This window comes from Protopterus annectens, chromosome 5.part0, assembly GCF_019279795.1.
Source record: "Protopterus annectens isolate FY-2018-M chromosome 5.part0, PAN1.0, whole genome shotgun sequence".
Lineage (NCBI taxonomy): Eukaryota > Metazoa > Chordata > Ceratodontiformes > Protopteridae > Protopterus > Protopterus annectens.
In genome coordinates, this window is record NC_056735.1 from 523,606,656 (window position 1) to 523,630,420 (window position 23,765).

Consider the following 23,765-nt stretch of genomic DNA (forward strand, 5'->3'; position numbering starts at 1 on the left):
ACATTCACTGTTCTGTATGTTCAATGTTTTCAGCTTTCGCTGAATAGCGGTCGATATTAGAACATTCGAAGTTTTGAAACTTCAATGTTCTAATATAGACCCTACACATACACCTTTTTCTCATAGCCACATAATTTTTTGAGGAGGTGGGGAGATGATTTCCAGACACAATAATGCATTCTTTGACATGGAATAACTCTTTAAGGAAAACAGATCTTTATCCACTGAAAACATGTACACATTTTAAATGCAAGCTTATCCTTTTATTAGCTCTGCTACATCTCTACTGAAGGCAATTACATTTTCTGTACAGTTCATATTTTATGTTTTCTCTCTCTCTCTCTCTCTATATATATATATATATATATATATATATATATATATATATATATATATATATATATATATTACATGCTTCCAGATATACATAACCTAACAGTCACAGCTTTAATAAAAATGTAATTACATTTAATTCAGTTTAATATACTTTTTCTGTATATTCTGCCAAAAGATGATTGCAAGTTTTCACCCAACCCATTACAGTCATCCATAGCGAGCAAGCATTCTCTGCTAGTAGTTACTTCAGATACCCATCCTTTATGCCAGTAATACTGTAATCAGCCTTTGCAAGTTTGTCTAAGATTTTCAGTATCTCCACTTTCCATCATTCACCTATAAGTGCTTGTCATCTACAATAAGAAAATGTCCTTGCAGATTGATTGGCGAATATGAAAAATGCCAGGGTACCAGCCCTGCATGCTCCTAAGAAAAATATGTATAATGCTAAAGAGTTCATGGCCTCTCACTCCAAATTACAAAGTAATTAACTTGTTTGTCACTGCTATCCAGAACTGTTGTAGCTGGCGTGACTAAAAGGAAAAAGAATACATTTTCTTAAAATATTTGAATGCACACAGCATCACTGAGATATAGTCTGCCAAAGTGTGAAAAAAGGGGGCCCTAGGAGAAAAGGTCCACATGAATTTACACAAAACAATAAATGAGATTTAACAATACATTTTTCAAACAATTGTACAGTATCAAATAAGCAGAATATTCAACAATTTATAAATAAATATGAGCAGCATATATTAAACAAAATGTGAACAATATCAATATAAGTACACATTTTATAACTGTGATAGATTAAAGATCACAAGCAGGATAAGATAGGAGGGACCATGGATGTAAATAGCCAGAGAAGGTAATGAAGTAATGAGAAAGAAAACAGAATGTCAGCTGGGGTTAAAACAAAGGCTGGAGGAGTTAATGTAGGACTACGTGAGAAAAAACAGTATTTTAGCCAAGTGTGTAGCAAGAGCATGCCCAGTTATCCAAGAGGTGGATTTTAGGAATTTTTTTTATGGATCTGCATGAACAGTCTACTCTTATAGAGAATGTAATGTCATTCCACACTTCTGAGACATGACATGAGAATATAAAGCCTCTTGCTGAGTTTCTTGATTTAGTCACATATATTAAGATTTTATCACTTGAACATAGGGTTCTATTTAAAATATTCTGACTAAGAATGTTGACCAAGCTTGGGCATTTTTCGGGGCTGTGGATCAGATTATGTGTCATATTCAGTTGAGAGTAAGATAAGCAATGAGGGAGTTCTAGCCAGATGAGTATTTTTAGGGCAATGGTGTAACCTGTATGGTAGGTTCACTGCAAATTTTGTTATAGCACTGTTCTAGTAGGTTTATCTGAGTGGTTTGTAGATTGTTAAGTATGGGGCCCTTGTACAAACTGATTAGAAATCATTTTCAAAAATTCACCATCCTAATGGGATGGTTGTTTTTAAGCTAAACCACATGACAGACTCTGTAGCAGCCATGAAAACAATGATGACTTTGCATTATACTGACATGGTAATTAACTATTCAGTCTGGTGCAAACATAATCCCGTGATGATCTAAATGTAAACTACAAGCTATCAATAACACTGAGGAAAAAAATAGCCTAAAATAATAATTGAATATTTTATAATATTTATAAAATATGCAGTTATATTATCTACTTGCAGAACAAACATTTTTCCCACAAATAATACTCGCATTTAAAATCAGTAGTCAACCTGGCTAATGAGTCCTCAGCTGTGAGTACTTTTTCCTTCATATGTAGTTCTCATCATGTCAGTCATGTATCAGTCAGAAGAAAATGCATGGAAAAGAAAAAATAAGAAGATCAGCAAGGCAGACCTAATAGAATCAAACTGTAGTGGTGTGCAGGTTCTCTGTGAACAATTCTGCATAGGTTGTTGTGAACTCATGGATGGCAGGCACATTCATTTTGACAAATTATCACTTAATATGGTGTAATTTGCTGGGCCATGGTGGTGCAGTGGTTAGCATTGCCGCCAAATAGCAAGAGGTTCTCCAGTTCAATCCTTGGCTGGGGTGCCTTCTGTGCGGAGTCTGTACGTCCTCCCTGTGGTTGCGTGGGTTTCTTCCATGTGCTCCAGGTTCCTCCCACATCCCAAAGACATGCTGTAGGTGGGTTCCTCCCACATCCCAAAGACACACTGTAGGTGGATTGGACACTCTAAATTGGCCCTAGGTGTGAGTGTGTGTGTGCCTTCTGTGGAAGGATGGGTGCCGGGCTGGCAAGTCGACACTGTAAAATTCCACTGCCAATCATGAGCAGACAGATGATCCAATGTGGCGACCCCTAACCGGGAAAAAAACAGAAGAAGAAGGGTGTAATTTGCTATGGAATAGTTCTTAAATGCTACAGGGTTCGCTGAGATTACTGAGTTGATTTTTATTTTGAAGGTGACGGCTTTGTGGTCTGACCACACCAATGAGTCCATGACATGAAGGGGAAGGGTGCAGCACTCTCCCATATTACTGAGTACCAGGTCCAATATATTTGATCCTCTGGTGGGTGCACACTATCTATTCAATGGTATTTGTGTTAATAAATTTCAGGAATCATTGTGCCTGCAAGTTTGAGGCAGTGTAGGTTTCTCAATCTATAAAGGGGTAGTAAAAGACTCATATGAATAGGGTATTTGGTTTAATGGTGAGTGTCTCCATAGGTCTAGGTATGAGTTATGGGATTTTAAGGACATAGAGGGCAACCTATAACTTGCTAACATATGGTATGGGACTTTATAATGATTTACAGACAAACTCCAGGATACTGTCCTTTTAACAAATATAGAGTTCATGTTTGTTGCTAATATAGATTGAAACTCCTCCATGTTTAGTCCCTGTCTGTCAGCTAATTGTCTAAATGCATGGAACATACTGAAGCCTTGCATTGGTGGAGTACATTCTGCAGATTTAAACCATGCCTTGTTAATGGCAAAGATGTCTGTATTCTCCAGAGTGAGGAGAGATTGTAGGATGTGAAGCTTTTGCTTGGGCTCCTAGCACTGAGCAGTAACACTTTTAGGTTTCTTTGGGCTTTATTTGCTATGTTGGTAGGTTTGCCAATTTGGCATTGCCTAAAAAAGACCCTAAGTTGGTGGATAAAGTTTTAGCCAATATTTGGAAGTCTGCAGAAGACATGTGTTAACCATCCTTTGCAAAGCAACATGCTCTGTTAACCGTGTCGATCCAGGCTGACAGATATTGAATCCCTCTGGAAAGACACCAGAAATTAAGCCAATTATTGAAGTTAATAAGTTTTTGTTCATACTGTGGCATCGTCCTTGGTGAATGTCGAATGCTGTTCAATGCAAGGGAAGGCCAGGGAAATATGCCTCCAGTCATTTGCAACCACATGGACTATGACAGAATTATACTGGTACATGTGGTGTAATGACTTGAGTGCATGTGTAGCTTATAAGCAACTGACTGTTATCTTCTCCTTGTTCAGTCTGGTGGGTGGGGCATTTGTGTGTCATACAGTAGAGTTCCCTATGACAAGCATCTTGAGCAATGTGTTGGGTTGCCTTATTATGGGCTTTGCTTCTGGGACTCCACTGAGTATAGGAGTATAGGAGTATAGGAGTATGTGTGGTGTTTGGAGTTGCTTTTGGTGAATGCTTTAGAGATTTTTGAGGATACTGTTGATATGCTTAGGAGGTCTATGTGTGTGGTAGATACTATGTCTGGTAAATGTAGAGTGTGTGTTTTCTTGACAACATTGCTTCTATGTCAGGTTTTTTTGCCTGCAGTGAAATTGTGCATGTGCATCTATCGCATACTGTGTTTACTTTTTTAAGGATTAAATCATTGTCTGTGAACAGGAGACAATTGCTACATTGTTTCAGGATGTCCATATCTAGCAAGCTGGCTACACAGATATTAGGAAATTGCACATCCATGTTGTCTAGACCTGGATTTGGGTGGGCTATTGTCTGGATATGTATTTGGGTGGGCTACTGCTTTGCTCCTGGTGATTTGAGGAGTAAAGGGGCACTGATGTCCTGTTGGTCTTTGACTGGGCAGTAAGTACAACTAAGGACTCGCACTTTACAAGTGTCTCCTTAGCCAACTTGGTTGAAATAGGGATCCTAAGATAACATAGCAATTGTCTCATGCTTATGGACAACCACCTGTTACTTAAACAAACTGACACAGTGTGTGAGAAAGATGCAATTATTTAATGTTATTAGAGACAACACTGTCACATAAAGCCATTGCAAATGACAAATAGGCTATCAGTAATACACAATATCGCACTATACTTATCACACACAATATAGAGTAAACACAACAAACCAAAATTCAGAAAACATGAAAGTATTGTTGCTCAGTACTAGGAGCCTAAACAGAAAATGACACTACCTATAAAACACTTCTTACCCAGAATGCATCAATATATGCACCACCACAGAGACCTGATTCAAGAATACTGACAGCACCTGATCAGTGTTAGGATTCAACACCTACAATGTGTTCATACCCACTGCACTTGTGAAGGCACTAAAGGAGGCAGTATATAAATATCTGTAAAACAAAAATACACCTCCAGACTTCTTAAGCAAGATAATGATTTGGAACTCCTCCTTGTCCAACAAAGCCCCATATCACATTGTAGCCAACTATAGGATCCCTTTCTATGACTCCTACCTGTCTAATATGAAAGCCTGAAGCCTTCAGCCAAACATCATTCTCTTAGAGTGCTTCAACTCCCATCCATGAACTGGAAGACTTATACATCCCCAACATGTATGCTCAGAGTTTTCTGGACTTCGTATAAATACAAACTCATTGGACCAGCTAGTCTGTACCCCAATGAGGGAAGATACAATCTTGGACTTGATTCTTACCAGTATGGGATGGTTGTGTTCTCCTTCAGCTATAACACCCTCCCTGGTCCAATCAGACCATAATAACCATAACACAGAAGAAGGAAGCATCATCCAATAACTCATTATTCAGTGATTATGCCAAAGCAAATCTATTAAAGCTGAGTGATGACCTGGCAAAACTTCAGCTTTCCCTTCTACCCCAAAACTTTCATCTCCAAATGTTATGAACATGTAAATAACAGCTTAGAAGTATCTGTTTCCCTCTGAAATAAATGAAATGCCAAGTTTAAAAAAAATCCTTATGGTGGAACAGTAATTTAAACAAAGGAAAAAGATCATGAGAACATAAAAGCAAATATAGTCCTACTCTGGACCCTGATTAAATCAACCAAAGCTAGATAAGGGATACAAAGAGAACTCTGGACCCTGATTAAATGAACCAAAGCTAGATAAGGGATACATCAGAAATAATGTTCAAAATTGTACTGAGCAAATAGCAAATGTTTTACCTACGTCAGAAACATCAGAGATAATGTTCAAAATTGTACTGAGCAAATAGCAAATGTTTTACCTATGTCAGAAACATCAGAGATAATGTTCAAAATTGCACTGAGCAAATAGCAAATGATAACGCATTTTGTAAGTCTGAAGAAATAGCTAATCTGCTAGTGGATAACTTTAGCTCAGACTTTATCCCTTTCCCCCCTCTTGCCCAAACATCTTAACAGTGCCCTCACCCCTCCCTTTAAATCTCCCAGGAGCATGACCTATATGCACGATCCAAGGCCAAGAACACTGCTTCTGTGGGGCCAGTTAACATACTCAAATGCCTATTTGTCAGTCTGAATAATGTCCTGTCAAACCCCCTATAGAGGCTTTTCAATATTAGCCTCCAACAGGGTTTGCACCAAATAAATGGAGGACTGCAACAGTCACCCCCCCTTCACAAATGTGGTAAATGAAATAAATCAAAGAACCCACTTAAAGTGTAACATGTATGAGAATCCTGCCTGACCTTCCTAAGTGAGGCTCAGGACCAATAGACAAAATATAAAACAAATGATAAAGCCAAACCTGGTTTTCTTAATGATCCAACCTATATCATGTAGCCCAGACATTAGATAATTCATCTGTGTATTTAGCTCTTTTTTCAAGAGGAATATGGTGAGCTTCCTTGGGTTTGAAAATGCTATTATTACTCAATGGGATGAGCATTTTCATCTTCGCATGGCACAGTGGTGCAGCGGTAGTGTTGTCACCTCACAGGTTCGATTATTGGCTGGAGAGCCTTCTGCGTGGAGTCTGCATGTCGTCCATGTGGATTTCCTCCAGGTTCTCAGGTTTCCTCCCACGTTATAAACACATGCATCTGGAGTGTTTCTCCCCAGGCCTCTGCTAAAAATTGGCTTCATTCCAAGTTGTACTTTCACAGTTAACAAATGTTAAATAAATAAACATTACTTTATGAAATCTACAGAGAAGCTCACCCACTCTGAACAACTATAGACCTATAAGTCTGATCAGCCTTGACTGTAAGGCTATGGAAAGGTTTGTTATGTAATTAATAAACAAAGACATAGGTGACATACAAAGCAATGTTCTGAGCCAGTTCAGTTTTGTCAAAGGCAGATCCTGCCTATTCAACCTGGTTAACTTCTTGGAGAAGATCACAAAAGCAATGGATGAAGGAAAATTTGTTCATACTACATATTTGGACTTTGCAAAGGCATTCAACATCATACTTCATTCAGGCATAGTTAATTAACTAATCCAGCTAAATGTAATCCCTATGTAACTCACGGGATAGCAAACTACCTCACAAATAGAACCCAAGAAATTAGTGTTGGTGGATCTACCTCCACTAAGAGACACATCACTAGTGGAGTTTCTCAGGTCTCAGTCCTCAGGCAACTCCTTTTTAACATCTACTTCTTGGAATTCAAGACAAATGTTGAGGGCTATGGTTGAGAAAGTTTGCTGACAACTATAAAGTTGTTGCCATCATAAGCTCTCAAAAACCCAACAAGATGCTTCAGGAAGGCCTGTCACAAACAAACAGCTGGTGTCAAAACCATGTCTTAAAAGTAAATGCCAAAAAGTGAATAATTGCATACTTTGGCAAAAAAAGTCCCCTACAAATATAATATTGCAACACTCCCCTGAAAACTGACCCAGTAGTGAGGGACTGGCTAACATATGTAGATAATGTGGTATTTTTCTACAAGCATGTCGACTATTCCAAGAAAGTCATTCTTTACAGCACAACTAATCAGCTAGGTTATGGTATCCAGATCTAGGAATGTATTCATTCCACTGTACACTGCACCCATTAAACCAGTAGTAAAATATTATGCTCCATTCTGTATGCACCTGTCCAAGCAAACACTCAACTTGAAAGACCACAACATTTTCTCACTTAGAAAACCAAGAGACTAAATAACCAAAAATACTCTGAATACCTCAAAGCCCTGACCCTCAACTCAGTTTTCTACCTGCTGTTAAGGAATGATCACTGCACTTCATACAGGGCATTTACTAACCACCATCTTCTACATATTTATAAGTCTAATGCTGGTAGAAACACCCACTCTAGAGATCTCCATTTCTATTTTAACTTAAATAGAGCATGCTGGAGAAACAGATACATCTCAGAGAATACTATTTCGCCAGAGCTGCCTTCCTCTAAATGTAAAGTTAAGCATGTCTCTTAGTTTATTCACGTTCAGCCTGGATGCATGGATGGGAAACCATAAGTTCACCCCTTGTTTGGTATCCATGTCCCTTATGACAGGAAAACATGTGAATACCTGTTCCGGGGTGCTGGTTATTTATAATTACTTCACAAAGGGTTCTTGCACAACACTAAAGGGTTATCTCACCTAGGGTTATACAAGATTTCCTCAAAATCCTCAAAACACAAATGCCTTGGTGCTAAACTACTAAGGCTATAAACTCATTGGGAATGCTTAGCTAGGCTGCTGAATATGATCACAGATTAATAGTCTAGTAAGTACCTATGGACCTATGAACAGTAAAGTATCCCAGCTAACTTCATACCAACACATATTAGTCCTGTAAAGCAAAAATAATAATGGTTTAACTTGAACAAATGACAGCAGACTCATTCAATTAAATAACAATAATTATATTGGTTAGCCAGGTAGACCCACTAGACAAACAGTCCCTTTTCAGGAGCAACCCAAGAGAAATGCTTGGTTACATGACTTGCTTAAGGTCACACAGTAGGTGAACAAGGGCTAAGGGAATCAAACCATGCATCACAAGAACTACAGTTCACAACTTTAACCTCTGCACCAACTGCCAGAGGTTAAAGTTGTGACTTTCATCCATGTACTGGAAAATGAAAGCCAAAGTTGTGGACTGTATATACCTCATATATCAAACTGCAGTACAATAAAAATAGTAGTTGCCATGGTAATTTATTTTAAGTATCTCTACACACACACACACACACACACACACACACACACACACACACACACACACACACACACACACACTCACAAAACCATATGTGCCCATTAAATACAGTAAATTTAAAGGGCTATTTACACTTTAGATATCTAATTTTGAATGAATAACTACATAAATAATGGCCACATGTTTCAGATAGTTGCCAGAACCATACAGCATGTATCAGATCAACCCATTGCAACCCCCCAGCATGTGCACATGAACACACACATACAGATAACACACACACACACACACACACACACACACACACACACACACACACACACACACACACACACACAACATGCAGAGACACACATACATACCCACACACCTGTGTGCTTGCATATGCACACAAATGCACACTCAAACGCACACAAATGTGACCATCAATTGCAGCCACTTGTATGACTATGACTGTAAACCTCCAATTTCTAATTACAATCAAATGAATAAATAAATACATAAACAATTGTCACAAGTGGAATGTATCATTCCAGCCTGGTGCTGTCAGAAAACAGTGTTAAATACTTTGCAACCTGCCCCACATACGTCTTGGTCTCTTAGCTTAAAAATAAGGCAAAGTTACAAAATAATGGGGACTAAAAGTGCAAAACTAAAGACATATGCCATCTTTATATAATTAGAAAGTTGCTACAATAGCAGTTTTTTTCCTCTGTCTTGTGTTAATGTGTAAAGTTGCTCTCTACTCTCTTAAAAACAAAAAGTGAATATATTCTGTTTTTACTCTCTATCTATTTGATTTTTTTGCTGAGTTGTAGGGCTACAATTTCCAGTCAATATGTATTTTTTAATATGCATTACATCTCCTCACTGCCTGCCAGTTATCAGTACTCAAGGATCAATCTACTCATTTTCTCCCTACAGAACAAGAGGCAATCACAGAGGCTTTTGTTAAGGCATCTGTCAGTGTTTTTTTTTTCTGATTAAAATTCTACCTCTTCCCTTGGCATCTGATATAAAAGCTTCTTCTGCATTCTCCTCTGGGCATACATTTTCTCACTCCCATTCCATGAAAGCTACCAAGTTAATGTAACTTGGCAGAGCCATTTGCATTCCTAAATCCTAAGGCTTCATGCCACACAACTCACTCTGTACATAGTATGTATCAGACCAGCAGTGAGTCAGACCTCCTCTTGCCCCACAGAATTTATGAGTCAGCATAAGCTTTGCACACCTATCCTACTCTGCCCATCTTCTCCAGTACCAGAACTGCAAATACTGAAAAGATAAAAAGTAACAAGTGTGTGTGTGTGTGTGTGTGTGTGTGTGTGTGTGTGTGTGTGTGTGTGTGTGTGTGTGTGTGTGTGTGTGTGTGTGTGTGTGTGTGTGTGTCTGTGTGTGTACGTGTATGTGTATGTAGATGTGCACGTGCTTGCATATGTATGTTTTCAGTCGTTATTGCTGAAGGGGAGTTTCTGCACAAAAGTACATATCTGGGTTTCTGCCACCATCTTCAGTAATTTTAAGGAAGTACAATTCTCAGTGAAATTGGTTCACTACCGATGCAATATGGATAACCACTTTTCAATGGGACTGAAACTATAGAAAATATTGAGGCATACTATTTCCATATTTGTGTGGCTTTAATAATCCTTCCCAATCCCTATTGCTCTGCTGTCTTCCTTATTAATTTACTATCCTGCCTTTTAATACCCTATAATGTTCAAATTAAGAGGGATATATGATTTCTGTACTTTCTTTTTAATCTTTTCATTAATACCACATTCTTGTCTAGCTTAGGTACTTGGTTATGAAGCATATAAATCTTCCCCTCAGCACTCCAGTCCATCTCCTGACAAAGGGCACCATAAAGTAATAGAAAAACACCTAATTAGATGGACTGCTGATCCCCTGTGAAGTTAGTGACATTACCCTACACCAGTTGTTTCAAATGACAGAGAAGCTGAGAAAGATAGAGCTGATGGAGAAAAAGTGCCTGAGATGGCTTGTAGGATGCACACTGTGAGGATGATGAAGAAATGGTAATGTCAGATCAGAAACCAAAGTAGTTCTAATTGTGTAAAAGGTCAGAGACAACAGATTACATTGGTTCAGGCACTTATGTAGGAAAGCGGAAATGATTTGGTGAAGAAGATTTGGGAGAGACAGGAAGCAGGCTGAAGGAGGTTAGGGCATCCAACAAAGAGAAAACCTGTGACAGTCAGGTCTGACTGTTGAAGATGATAACAGTGAAGCACTGATGTATTAAAGATGGTGACATGTGTCATGGCATCCAGACCCTACACTGAAAATAGAGAAAAATGATGATGATGGAGTTGTTTCAAAAAGTGTTTTAATCACAGGGTGAACAAAGTCTATCATGACAGGGATTAAGGTCAGGTTAAACCCATATGGTTGTTAATGCAATGCTGAAAAGTAATCAAAAGTAATTTCTCTGAGTGACAAGTTTGCAATTATGCTTCATTGAAAACTACTTTCAGTGGTAATTCACTTTGCTCTTTTACTCACTGTTGTGCAAACACAGAGCATATATAAGCTAAGGGGATTTGTAAGTCTCCTTCCATGGGGGAGGGGGATACAAGGGGGCTTACCTCCAGCAAAGAAAAGCATATCATAATTTTTTTTCAGTAGTATGTAATCACAGAATTGTCCATTAGAGAAATTGCCTTTTATGAATTGCTATAGACCCTTCCTCAGTGTTTGAAACTACTTTTGTAACATATTTTAACTATTGCATATTCGGAATTGTGAAAATCCCTGGCACAATAACAACTTTGCTAATTCCACGGAATCTTTTCCTGTCATTTTTGTTTTCGATACCAGACCAGTACCTTACCTGCTCGCTCTTATGCTGTTCATGTTCTGCTTTATGAATGACTGAGTTTCCCTTAACTTCTAATGGGTTTCAGCTATGGGATTTTCTAGCATGCTTCCTGGTCTGCAGTATCACCTTAACTGGCTTGGGGAGCTTACTTCCTGAACAATGTATACATTTAAGAAGTTTACAGCTTGGGAGAGAGACTTTTTTGCTACATTCACCATCCATTGTCTCTCTTTTTCATGGCAAAGCTTGAGATCCTCTAAGACAGTGTCACTAACCTTGCATATCTGGTTGGGAGTATGCATATAACATAAGTTGGATACAGCTTTTCCTACCTTCCAAAAGATAAATATCTCTCAGGTAATGTCTCCCCGTGGTGTTTGAACTATACCATTTTCATACTGGCATGCTTGTGGCTCTTTAAATCAGAATTTGCATATTCACACTCTTGATCCTTAAATTACTTATTTTCTACATTAATTTTCTTTATTTCCTCATCCCCAATCCCATGTAGGCTCATGCTGTTCCTCTCTGGTTTCCCCACTCACTTGTGTCTGGATCCCTCACTTGCTCCTACAACATACACTGGACATGAAAATTCACTGTTTGGGGCCCAGACTCTTTGATAATTTAACCTCACTGATAACTCTCTACTAGGCTCAGAGAGGGGTCCAATGAAGAATATGTGAGTAGGGAGCTTGGGAGCCCTCATTCTTGTGGATGACAGTTATTTGCCCTAGCTGTGGGAATGACTAGTGCAATGAAGTCAGGTTGTCATTGTCACCCACTGCATTAAGGTAAGATAACCTGTTAGGCTGCGGATCTTCACCAGAGATAGCATGGACATTTGGTTATCCCTGCACTTTCCCTTACAATAGGAGTGCTGGTCATCAGTTGCTTTACCCTTTCACCCTGGCAAGCTTTACAAACAGCCCTAGTCTTTTCCCCAAACTTAAATTACTAGTGGCACAGTTAGATGACTTGCCTTTGCACCATTGACTTCCTTTATATATTGTTATTGCTTGCCTATATCTTGGCTACTAATCCTTAGATCTGGGGCAACCTTTATTAAAAATGAAGTTGCACAAGTATCCACTGATGTATAGCTTTTTAAATTATGAGCTTCCTGATTTTCATGAAAAGATGCCTTATTTATTAGGAAAAGAAGATTTTTCTGAAAGGTTACCTATTGTAATGTTGATGAGCGATTTTCATAACTAATGATAAAGTGTTATAAAATACAATTTAAAGTCATTCAAAAAAATGTTTTAATCTTATTTCCACTTACCATAATAGCTTTTAGCTTTAACGTACCTTTGAACAAATTTTGCAGACAGATTCAGCAACATCAGTAATCTATATAAAAAGCATTCTTCCACTGCTATCAAAGGCAAGAAGAATAAGGCAAGATTTATAATCAGCTGTACACAGAAGTAATCCTTGTTATCAAAACTGCATCAGAAGCTACCCTCAGTCCTTTTGATCTGTGACCTTTCTTTACAAGAAAATATGTTATGTCACCTCTGTGTATTGTTTCATGAGCAAGGAAATAATTCATTGCTTAGATGTAGCTGAATTCCAAATTATTAACTGAAACAGTTTAATTTATTTTGACATGGCCTTAGTGGTTACCAGATGGGCTAGGAATCAAACACCAGGAGGTGATGAGAAACATTACATTATTACCTCTATAATAATTTCAAGCTTTCTGAGAAGTGTTGATACATCATCATGAAAAATTAAAGCTTTCTCAGGATAAATGATCTTTGCCATAGGGTCCTGAAAACAATCTGCAGTGAGTGCAAATAGCAGTGACACTGAGTTTCATCCCTTTTACGTGTTAGCAGTGTCAACATCTGTATCTCAGAGAAAGTAGAAATGAAACAACCTTCCTAATTATAACACTTTAGGACCTGCTGAGACAGAAAGTCAAAAGGAGTATAAGAGTTAAATGACTCAAGAGCTGTAATGCTCATATATTTTAAATGTGATGATTCTTATATTTGTACGTGTTTATAGTAAATTTAGGTAGCAATGTCATCCATGGGAATAACAGATATAAAGATTGCCCTTTCGTTAGTGTTTACAACACTGTATGCATCTGCCCATTACAGCATCATATACTGTACAGCACGTTTAATCATAGGCAACAAAAGTGACATAGAAAACAGAATTGTTAATGGCTGAATACTTTATGTATGTAATTTGCAGCATTCTTCCAAGTTCAGATGTGTTTCATAGTAACTAAACTTTATTTGAAAATGGGGGCTGTTAAAATAACTTGTAAAGGAAATTTATTTTACTTGCGCAACTATTGTCTTCCAGATACACTATTTTTAATCCCCCACTACTACAAAAAACATTTTGCAAATTTACATCTCTCTTTTTATGCACACTGTAAAATATTGCTTTTCAAGATTAATAGAACCTGTTAAATATTATTACACTAGTTAGGCATAGGGGAGACTTCGAAACACTAACTTTCCTGATGGAAGGGTATTGAGCAAAATGATTTTGTGTAGTATAGTAGTACATCTTATGGCCCACAACATCTTTAATAATATTTAAACACTTCAATTTTCAGAACAATAGCAAGACATGTAAGTGCCCAGAAAAATATAACTTTCATGTTTTAATACATTTATGACTTACCATGTTTTATAAAATTTCTAATTGTTCCAGCTTTAGAACAACAGTCATATAGAATAATTCTAGAAAAGGTAGTTTCAACATCTCCCACTCTCTCACTAAGGAAGTAGTAGGCTGAAAAGACATTAATGGGTTTGTGTTTATTGTAGTCAAAGGTTACTAACTGGTAGGTATATATTGGGTTATGTTCTGCAAACAATGATGTCATCATAATTACTTATTTAAATGATCAGGGCTTGGAACTTATGTGCAGCAGTACCGTACAAACTATGGTATATATGGGCAGCTTACAAATAATGATAATATGATATTCTAAATCAAATTAAAAATAATACATTGCATTTTGGGCAGCATTGCTAAAGTTTTTTTTTATTAATCATGTTTTCCTGTGTTATATTTTTTTATCCTTGCACTGAAAATCCAATATTTGAGTCTTTTTTTCCTTTAGAAAACCATGGTCTCTTGTATGTGCCATGAAAGTATCACAGGAATGCATCATGTTTTTTATTTATATTTCTCTTATCATACTATATTCTACTCTTGTTCTGTTATTCTTATATTCCTGTTTCACTAATATATTAGTATAACTTGTTTTACCATGTACATTATTAATTACTTGGAACATTATTTGTTCTACCATTTAGCAATTTATCAATACAAGACATTTTGTTATAGGTACTATTACAGAAGCTTTTCACTCCTAAAATTAATCATTCCGCTCAGCATTATTTACTTATGATGCTGACAATCTTACAGAGAAAAGTTCATAATAATCTCACTTAAAAAGAAGTTCACATATTTCTTTCTTAAATGATTTTTGCTACTTAGGATTAAATGTACAGTTCCTATCATATATTTAATAATACAAAGCAAGGGAAACTATTGCTCATTTTACTAAGCTGTGTTAAGAATATTGCACATATTCAGTCTATTCTAGGTAATAATAGCTCAGCTTGGTTCCAGGCACTATGATATTGTGGTATATTGTATTTTCATTTGCTAAAACACTAAGAAAGTGTTTTTATTTTTTTTATGCAGATGTTTAAACAATGGCATCTAAAATTGTTAATTTACAGTGTGATATGTATATGCAGTTTCCTAAGAGATGAGTTTTTGTTGTTGGAATATAAACTTGTGCAAATATAAAATATCAAGACTAACAAAAGGAAACATTTGTAACTGTTCTCATTCTGTGCTGCCTTTTACATTGTCTTTGCCTGAGATGTGGGATTAAAATATGTAAACGTTTTTAGAAAAGGAAAATACAGCATTACATCAAGTGGCCACTAAGGGGCAGTAATGTTTCATGGATCTGCCAGAAAGGCAAACCCAGAAGAAACCAAATAAGAATTGCAGGGTATTTGCTCACTTGCTAGTTTATTGCTGAAATTATACCACAAGAATGAAAAAAATGTTACCTTTGCTCTTTCTTTACCTCTGTATTTGATGTTTCTCCTGCTTTGAATGTTGTGTAATAAATACAAATACAATATTTAAGATGATAAGACTTAACCTAACTGAAGAATTATTAACAAGGCCATTAATTTGCAAGTGAACAATTGTGAAATATACAGTAGTATATGTAGAATTAAACAATGTGACTTTTAAGAAGCGGATCCATAAAAATTAACTGTTTCTGGTCTTTATGTGGACAAGCATTAATATAAGAAATACTGAGAATATACATTTTCATTAAGAAATGCTGTGCTGTTGTTGCAACTGTAAACTTCACAATGTAATCTGTAGTTTTGGTACTTTATCTCAATGATTTATTTATAATGGAACTTAGTGATAAATGAAAGTCTCAGGTTCAGTTTGTCTTCCACCCCACATTCCGACCACAAAATACCAAGACTCACCAAGGACAACTTGTTTACCTAATAATGCAACAAACTGCCATCAGCATTTATAATTTTATAAATAAATGCCACACTTGTCATGGCTAAAATCATAGTTTATCAAGCCATTAAAATCACATATCTCTGAACAGCATATAAGCCCGGTTATTCAAATGCTTTGTTCACCAGTTGTTGTGATAGATGGCTCAAATGGTCAGTCTATTCAATCCAGTCAAGTGGCTTATCTGTCATAAACCCTCATCAAATTGGTCATTGAATATGTGCAGTGTCATAAACCACTGATTGACATATTCAAAAACTTGAAATGACCTGGAAAAGGAATGGGAAAATGAAAAAAGGAAGATGGCTGCTCAGAGATTACCCTATTGAATAAGGTGAAAAGGAGCGAGTGCAAAGAATCTGCCAAAAAATGATGGTGGAAGCCCAGTGATTAGGGAATAAATAGGACTGCATCTTGAGCCTGAACCTGATACACCATGTGGGGCAAGGTCAACATAGTCTATACTGCAAACTCCATCTGAGCCCCACCCCATATTCATCCACAAAACACCAGCACTTTGTTAGGCAAACCCAAATATTTCTGGCATTAAGTAAATCCCCCCACAAGTCAAAAATCCACAGATCCCACCTACCCCCCCCATCACCATCCAGATATCTCAAGGCCAACACTCATCCTGTGACTTTCTCAAGGAATTCAACCTTCTTAATGTAAGATGGCTGGTTTAAGAGCACAGTGACAATAAACAGTCTAGATTCAGCAGGTATGAATCTAGCCTATGCTATGTAAGGTAGGGGAATACAACTTCTACATGGGAAGGAGTAAGGGAGAGTCACTTAAAGGCCAAAGTGAGAGTGTTTAGTAGTATACTATTAGATGACCTGCAATGGTACCAGTGGCATGCTGCATACCTCTCAACCTCTTAGTGCAAAATATCTGGACAAAGCTTAAAATGATGGGGGGGCAAATAGGGACAGATTTTAAATATTGCTCTTACAAACTTAGAAAGTTGATATAATAATAGGTTTTGCATTTGCATGAATTTTCTGAAGGATGTGGAGTCTTAAACTCAAATATTTATCATTATTTAATGACGTCAATCATCAGCTATTTGCCAGAAAGGTACAGATTGTAGGAGAAACACACCAAAAATATGAGGCAGAAATATGGACATTCTGCGAAAATCTTTACAGTTGAGCGGTACCACCCTCTGCACAAACTGTCAGCTCTTCGAGCAGCTGTGTACAATGGGAGACTATGGAAATCATTTCCTATAGAGGATTTTAAATTGGAGAGGACTGCTTATAAGCCAGCACAGGGAACCGTGTTTGTGCATATGAGCAGGATGAAAGACTATTAAAGGTTAAACCCTCAGGCCAATCAGATAAAAGCACAATAAGCTATCAATCAGTAGCGCCCACCTTGGTTGGGTTGAATTTAGCTCTCTGTTCCCACCAGAGTGCAAAAGAACCCCCCCATGTAAAACAAACTGGCTTTGAGCTCAAGTGCAGGAATAAATGCTTTACAACAGAAGTAAGAATTCCTGCAATATCAGGAATCCTTGGAAATAAGTTCACTAATCCTGAGAAATGTTTACAACACAAAAACTTTGCAAAACTTAGAAATATTTTGGCAGACTCACTCAGAACAGCTTTTGCAGTATCAGAGGAGAAATATCAGAATATTGTTAAAACAACTTAAGAGCAGTACAGTTACAAACAGATGGACGTTTTTTAACAAGTGCAGGCTGAAAAGCAATGATACATTCAACCAAATAAATAAATGCAGCACAGAAGTGTTAAATATCACTGAAACGGTTAGAGCAAGTGTAAAAAATATCCTTTTATCAGCTTTGTAGTTCCAGATGGTTTTAGAAGCAATAAGAAGAATAAGTATATTTTAAGCCAGCACTGCACTTTGTTAACTGTATTTAATTGAATCGCTGTTTCATTGTTGCCATTTGTGACTAAATCCAGCTAGCCCACTTCCTTCCCATATACCACATTCAGAAAAGTCCTGCCACAATGGACAGGCAGTTTCCCATCATTTCTCCTGCCAGTGTGATTGATATGAGCATCTTGAGGCAATGTAGCAATTGCTTCATGTACACCGACAATCATTACTCCTAAAGCCAACTAACACCCTATGTGAGAGATACAACTACACTGTGGAACTGGAGTAAATTTTCTCATGTAAAGACAAACTAGACATCAAACAGGTTGTCAGCACACATGCTTCACCTCTTACGCAAACCTTACCTCTCACACAAAATACAGTCACAATACATAAACCTACATACATGGAGGTACTCACTAAAAGCCTACTAGAAGAACACAGACCTCCCCAATACACACCACCCGCACTCACCACTAAGCATAAAGAAATCACTACACATGTCCACACACACACACGCTTGTCTCAACAAACAAGCCCCTAAGACAAAACACATCAGATGTCTTGGTCATAGGTGACTCCTTAGTGAGACACACAGATGTCCTCTCACCAAAATGGACAAGGAGAAGGGCATGGTCAGCTGCCTATCAGGTGCCAGGAACTGACAAATCACGCATGCACTCAAATCACTCAACAAGTACCATTATGACTGTCATAATCCATGTTGGAGTGAATGACTTGAGACATACTTCTCTGGACTATATGAAGAAAGACATGGTGGAACTCTCTGATTATGTATCTCAGACAAGTATGCCCCTAGCCCTAAGCAGTATACCACAATATAAACAGAAAATGTCTGACTTCAATAATTGGCTCAGATTCTGGTGTCAGTTCAGGGGTATCTAGTATCTGTCATCCTGGGAGGATATGGTAGACAGACATAGCTGCTTTGCTAGACATGGCCTGCACCTGTCCCCCTCCTAGGCTTTCAGATCCTGGCAAAGGCCCTAGCGTCCCCCATAATGCCTTCTTAGGTAATGTCAAAACAACAAATTTAACAAAATAAAATCTAATCGAGACAAACTCAGGGTTGTGCTGCTTAATGCTAGGAGTTTAAACATGAAACTGCACTCCCTGGAAGCACTCCTCAACTTGGAGGATGGTGATGTCTCTGCAGTTACTGAGACATGGTTCAAGGCTGCTGAGAGCACCCCAGCTGTGCAAGGCTACAATGCTTTCCACATGTTCAGACCTCAAAATGAGCATGAAGAAACCAATGGAGGAAGTGTATCCATCTTCATTAAAACCAAATACACTTTGAGACTGGTTAAATGGTATGACTCTTTTGAAATACACCATATCCAATTAACTATTGGGAAAGTAACATACCACATCATTGCTAATTATAGATCCCCAACCATGAACCAGGATAAAGCACACCACCTACCTTGATTTACTGGAATCCATTGCCATACAGCCCAACACCTTAGTCATGGGTGATTTCAACTATCCTTCCATTGACTGGGAAGCATACATGAGTAAAAACACACTCACCCAGAGGTTCCTGGACTTTGTTAACATAAATGCTCTGAAAAAGATACTCTGTACCCCCTCCCCACTAGGGGGTCTAATGTTCAGGACAGTACTCACCAATATAGTGGGGATCACTGTACTTCCCCATACATGATGCCCTCCCTGGTTAGGTAAGACAACAAATCAATCTTGTTTGAAGTAACTACTGGAGCGGACACCCTCACAGGAACAAAAATTAGAAAAAAACATCACCAAATCTAACTACAGTCTACTAAGCAATTGTATAAAAAGCTTAATATCATCCGTAATTACAGACATCAATGATCACTGTGCAGAAGTGTGTGTAAATGCCCTGTACAAACACTTAAGCTACTGCATAAACTCTGCTGTACCTGACTGGATCAAAACTAGGTCTTCCTGTAAAAACAAGCCACAGTGGTGGACTTCAAGTACAAACAGATTATATAACAAGAGGAAGAAACTGTTGTCCAAAAGCAAGAGGGATATCACTCTGCAGAGGAAGAGTTCCCTCCTAAGCCTAAACAAGAAAATCAGAAATCTTATAAAGTCTTCTAAAGCAAATTACAAAACTAAAATCACATCCCTAGCCAAAGATAATCATGTCATTCTTTAAGTATGTCCGAAGTCTAAAAGGGAATGCCCAGCTATGTGATGAACTGGTTGTAGATGGGATCACTCATACTACACTGGAAGATGTTGCCAGGTTGCTAGCTGACACATTCAACACAAACGTCACCCACCCATCCACACCTACCATATCCCAAAGCATACCTGACACCAGCCCTCTGCCTGGTATCTCTAGAGAATAGGTAATCTCTGCACTCTCCAAGGCCAAAAGCACAGGCTCATTGGGACCAGATAATATCCCAGGTTGCATTCTAAACAATCTAAAACGTGGACCTACTTGGCATTTTCTTTAATCGTAGCTTGAGAACTGGCTATGTTCCTGCAGAATGGAGAACAGCAATGATAATCAACCTGCATAAAGAGGCCCATCAACTGACCCAGGGAACTACAGACCCAAAAGTCTAACCAGCCTCATCTGCAAAGCCATGGAAATAATTACCATGGACCTTATCAACAAGGAAACAGGCAACCTCCAAATGCTGGGCCAAATCCAGTTTGGCTTTTTTAAGTGTAGATCTTGCTTATTAAACCTGGTAGACTTCTTTGAGAATGTCACCAAAGCCATGGACGAAGATAAGACAGCACACACAGCCTACCTTGACCTTGCCATGGCTTTTGACACAATTCCTCACTTTGGCATCATTGATAAACTCTCCCTGATAGGGATACTAATGGCAGAAGGACTGCATACTGAAAGGCATAATAATGTGGCAAGACTGTTGCAGTGGGGATTGTGCAAACATTATGGTACTGAAATGGCTGAAAAACACTGGAAATATGAGCCACAAAGCATCATAGAAAATGATGAAGTCTACTTCACATGGGATCACCCATTACCAACAGTTCAAACAATAGATGCTAGAAAACCAGATATAGTGGTCCCGGAAAAGAAGACAAAAGTAGCACTGATCATTGAAATCGCCACACCCAGTGAATACAGTGTCTTCCGTAAAGAGAGACACAAAGTCGTAAAATATCAGCATTTGCAAGCAAAAATGAGAGCAATGTGGAAGAAAGAAATGCAGATAGTTCCAATAGTAGTAGGAGCAATGGGTCTTACAAAAAAGAGTCTACAATCCCATTGAAATACACTACCAATACTTGTAACTCCATATGAACTGCAGAAGGAGTCATTAATGGGCACATTGCGGGTGCTGTGAAGAGCACTTTTGGCTGACATCAAAGAGTGAAACAATACTAATTTCATGAACTTTAATCATTCTTTGAATTAGGAATGGGGTCTATTTCCGTCATGGTTTTAGAAACCCAAAAGATTTGGAGAAATTAAAAAAAAAATAGGGATTTACCCTTGTGTTACCAGATGGATTGCCAGCTGGCACACTGACAGGGCACACTCTGTCAAAATTGGTGACATCACATCTCTACCAGTAGACCCATCACCAGTGGTGTAAGGGTCTGTGCTGGGCCCCTTACTGTTTGGCATCTATTTCTCAGAAGTCCAGACCAAAGTTTGGCTCACCAAGTTTTCTAATGATTGCAAACTAGCAGCAATCATTGAGTCCCCCTGTGATGATGAGAGGTATTGCCTGCTATGCCAGGAGAAGTAGGGCAGTGAACGTGTAACATATGTCAGCACAGTTAGCTGGGACCTAGCAAAGAATTATATGTTATTTGCATATCAAACTGATTTGTATAGATGTTTGGGTTGAAAATGTATTTGTAAAGTTGCTTATGTTAAAAATGTATCAACAGTGTGTCCTGCTGGGCAGAAAAAATGTACAGGCATTATTATAACTGTTTTAGAGGTATTTGTTTTAAAAGAGGATACTAGAAGAGAAGATGATAATCTCAAACTTTGGAAAATAGTAAGAAATTAAATTGCTGAGCCTAGGTCATAAAGATGTTATCTCCCAGGTTTTAATGAAGCCAGAGATGCAATGTCTGTAAGAAGTATGGTTTATTAGCTCTTGTAGGAAGAGTGGAAGTGTTTTCTGATTTTATGACTTTCAGGAGCTGCAGCAGATCTTAGCAAGGCTCTGTGTGTGTGTGTGTGTGTGTGTGTGTGTGTGTGTGTGTGTGTGTGTGTGTGTGTGTGTGTGTGTGTGTGTGTGTGTGTGTGTGTGTGTGTGTGTGTGTGTGTGTGTGTGTGTGTGTGTGTGTGTGTGTGTGTGTGTATTATTGACACATAGGTGTAAATCCTGCCAGTTTCTAGCAATGTGGTGGGGAGGGGGGTTGAATGGGAGCCAGAAATCAGATGACCAGAGGTATGTAATGTCATTCTGTAATCCAGCACTAAAAATAATATTTAATACTAGGTGAGACTGAAGTCTCAGAGCAGTCTGTTTTTGGAACCTGACACCGAAGGATCACTCACCTACTTCATTTTTCCTTACTCTAGTAAGTGACCAGGGAACAGTAACTCTTAAGGTCAGTCAGGAAAACATAGTGAGATTAGTTAAGTATTGTTTTTCTGCAACTGTGTGAACCTGTCCACCTGTTTTATTTTTAATCTGTCCTGTTATTGAAAATCTGATGTTTATTGTAAATGGATATTTAGTATTTTCATGTTCTTTTACTACTTACTATTAAATATATTTAAACTTTTCATTGTGGCCGGTCCTTCGGGGAATATTTTAAACTTTGAGAGTACTCATATCTGTTTGGTCACTCTGTGGCCACTTCTGAAAGCCTTACTGAATTGGTAAAACTACCATTTGTATTAATATTAAATTCATTCAATATAATTGGTTAAGAGCCTTAGAGTATCTGGCATGGGAATGTCTGGTAGCAGTAGCTACCTTATAGTCTGGGCAGAAGGAGACATAGCCAGTAAACCTGTGCCAGCCTTTCCCTATGTGTGCGTGTGTGTGTGTGTGTGTGTGTGTGTGTGTGTGTGTGTGTGTGTGTGTGTGTGTGTGTGTGTGTGTGTGTGTGTGTGTGTGTGTGTGTGTGTGTGTGTGTGTGTGTGTGTGTGTGTGTGCATGTGTGTGTGTGTGTGTGTGTGTGTGTGTGTGTGTGTGCGTGTGTGTGTGTGTGTGTGTGTGTGTGTGTGTGTGTGTGTGTGTGTGTGTGTGTGTGTGTGTGTGTGCATGTGTGTGCGTGTGTGTGTGTGTGCATGTGTGTGCATGTGTGCGTGTGTGCAAATGAGATCTCAAAGAGTGTGTGTGTGTCAGCTACTTGCAGGAGCACAAAGTACTGGTTTCACAGAGAGAGTGGTGAATACTCAGCTGAGGACTTACCTCTGCAGCTGTACCAGTGGGAAACCTTAATGGGGACCTGGGGAGAGACAGACAGAGAAACCCAGACCTTGGGGTGAATGTGTTCTCTGTGTGCTCTTAAGGGAAATTGTGCTTGATGCAGATAGCTGCATCTGGAAACACTGGGTGTATACATTTTTGTTCCAAGTGAACCTCCCTCTCCAGTCTCTGTGATGAAGATTCAGGCTCCTTGATGACTAGCGCAGATTGACGATGTGACATCCTCAATGATGTCGACATATTACAAGAAGGGCTAACACAAACAAATGAATGGTGCCAAAGCCACAGTCTAAAACTAAATGCAAAAAAATGCATTATTATTCACTTTGGAAAAATGGAATTCCATACAGATTATAATATTGGCAGCACCCCCCGAGCTCCAGCCCACTTTCCACAGTGGTAAGGAAAGCCTTATATGAAGCGCACCTCATAAGCAAGGACATAACATCCAGGTCAAGGGATGTTATAACTCCAG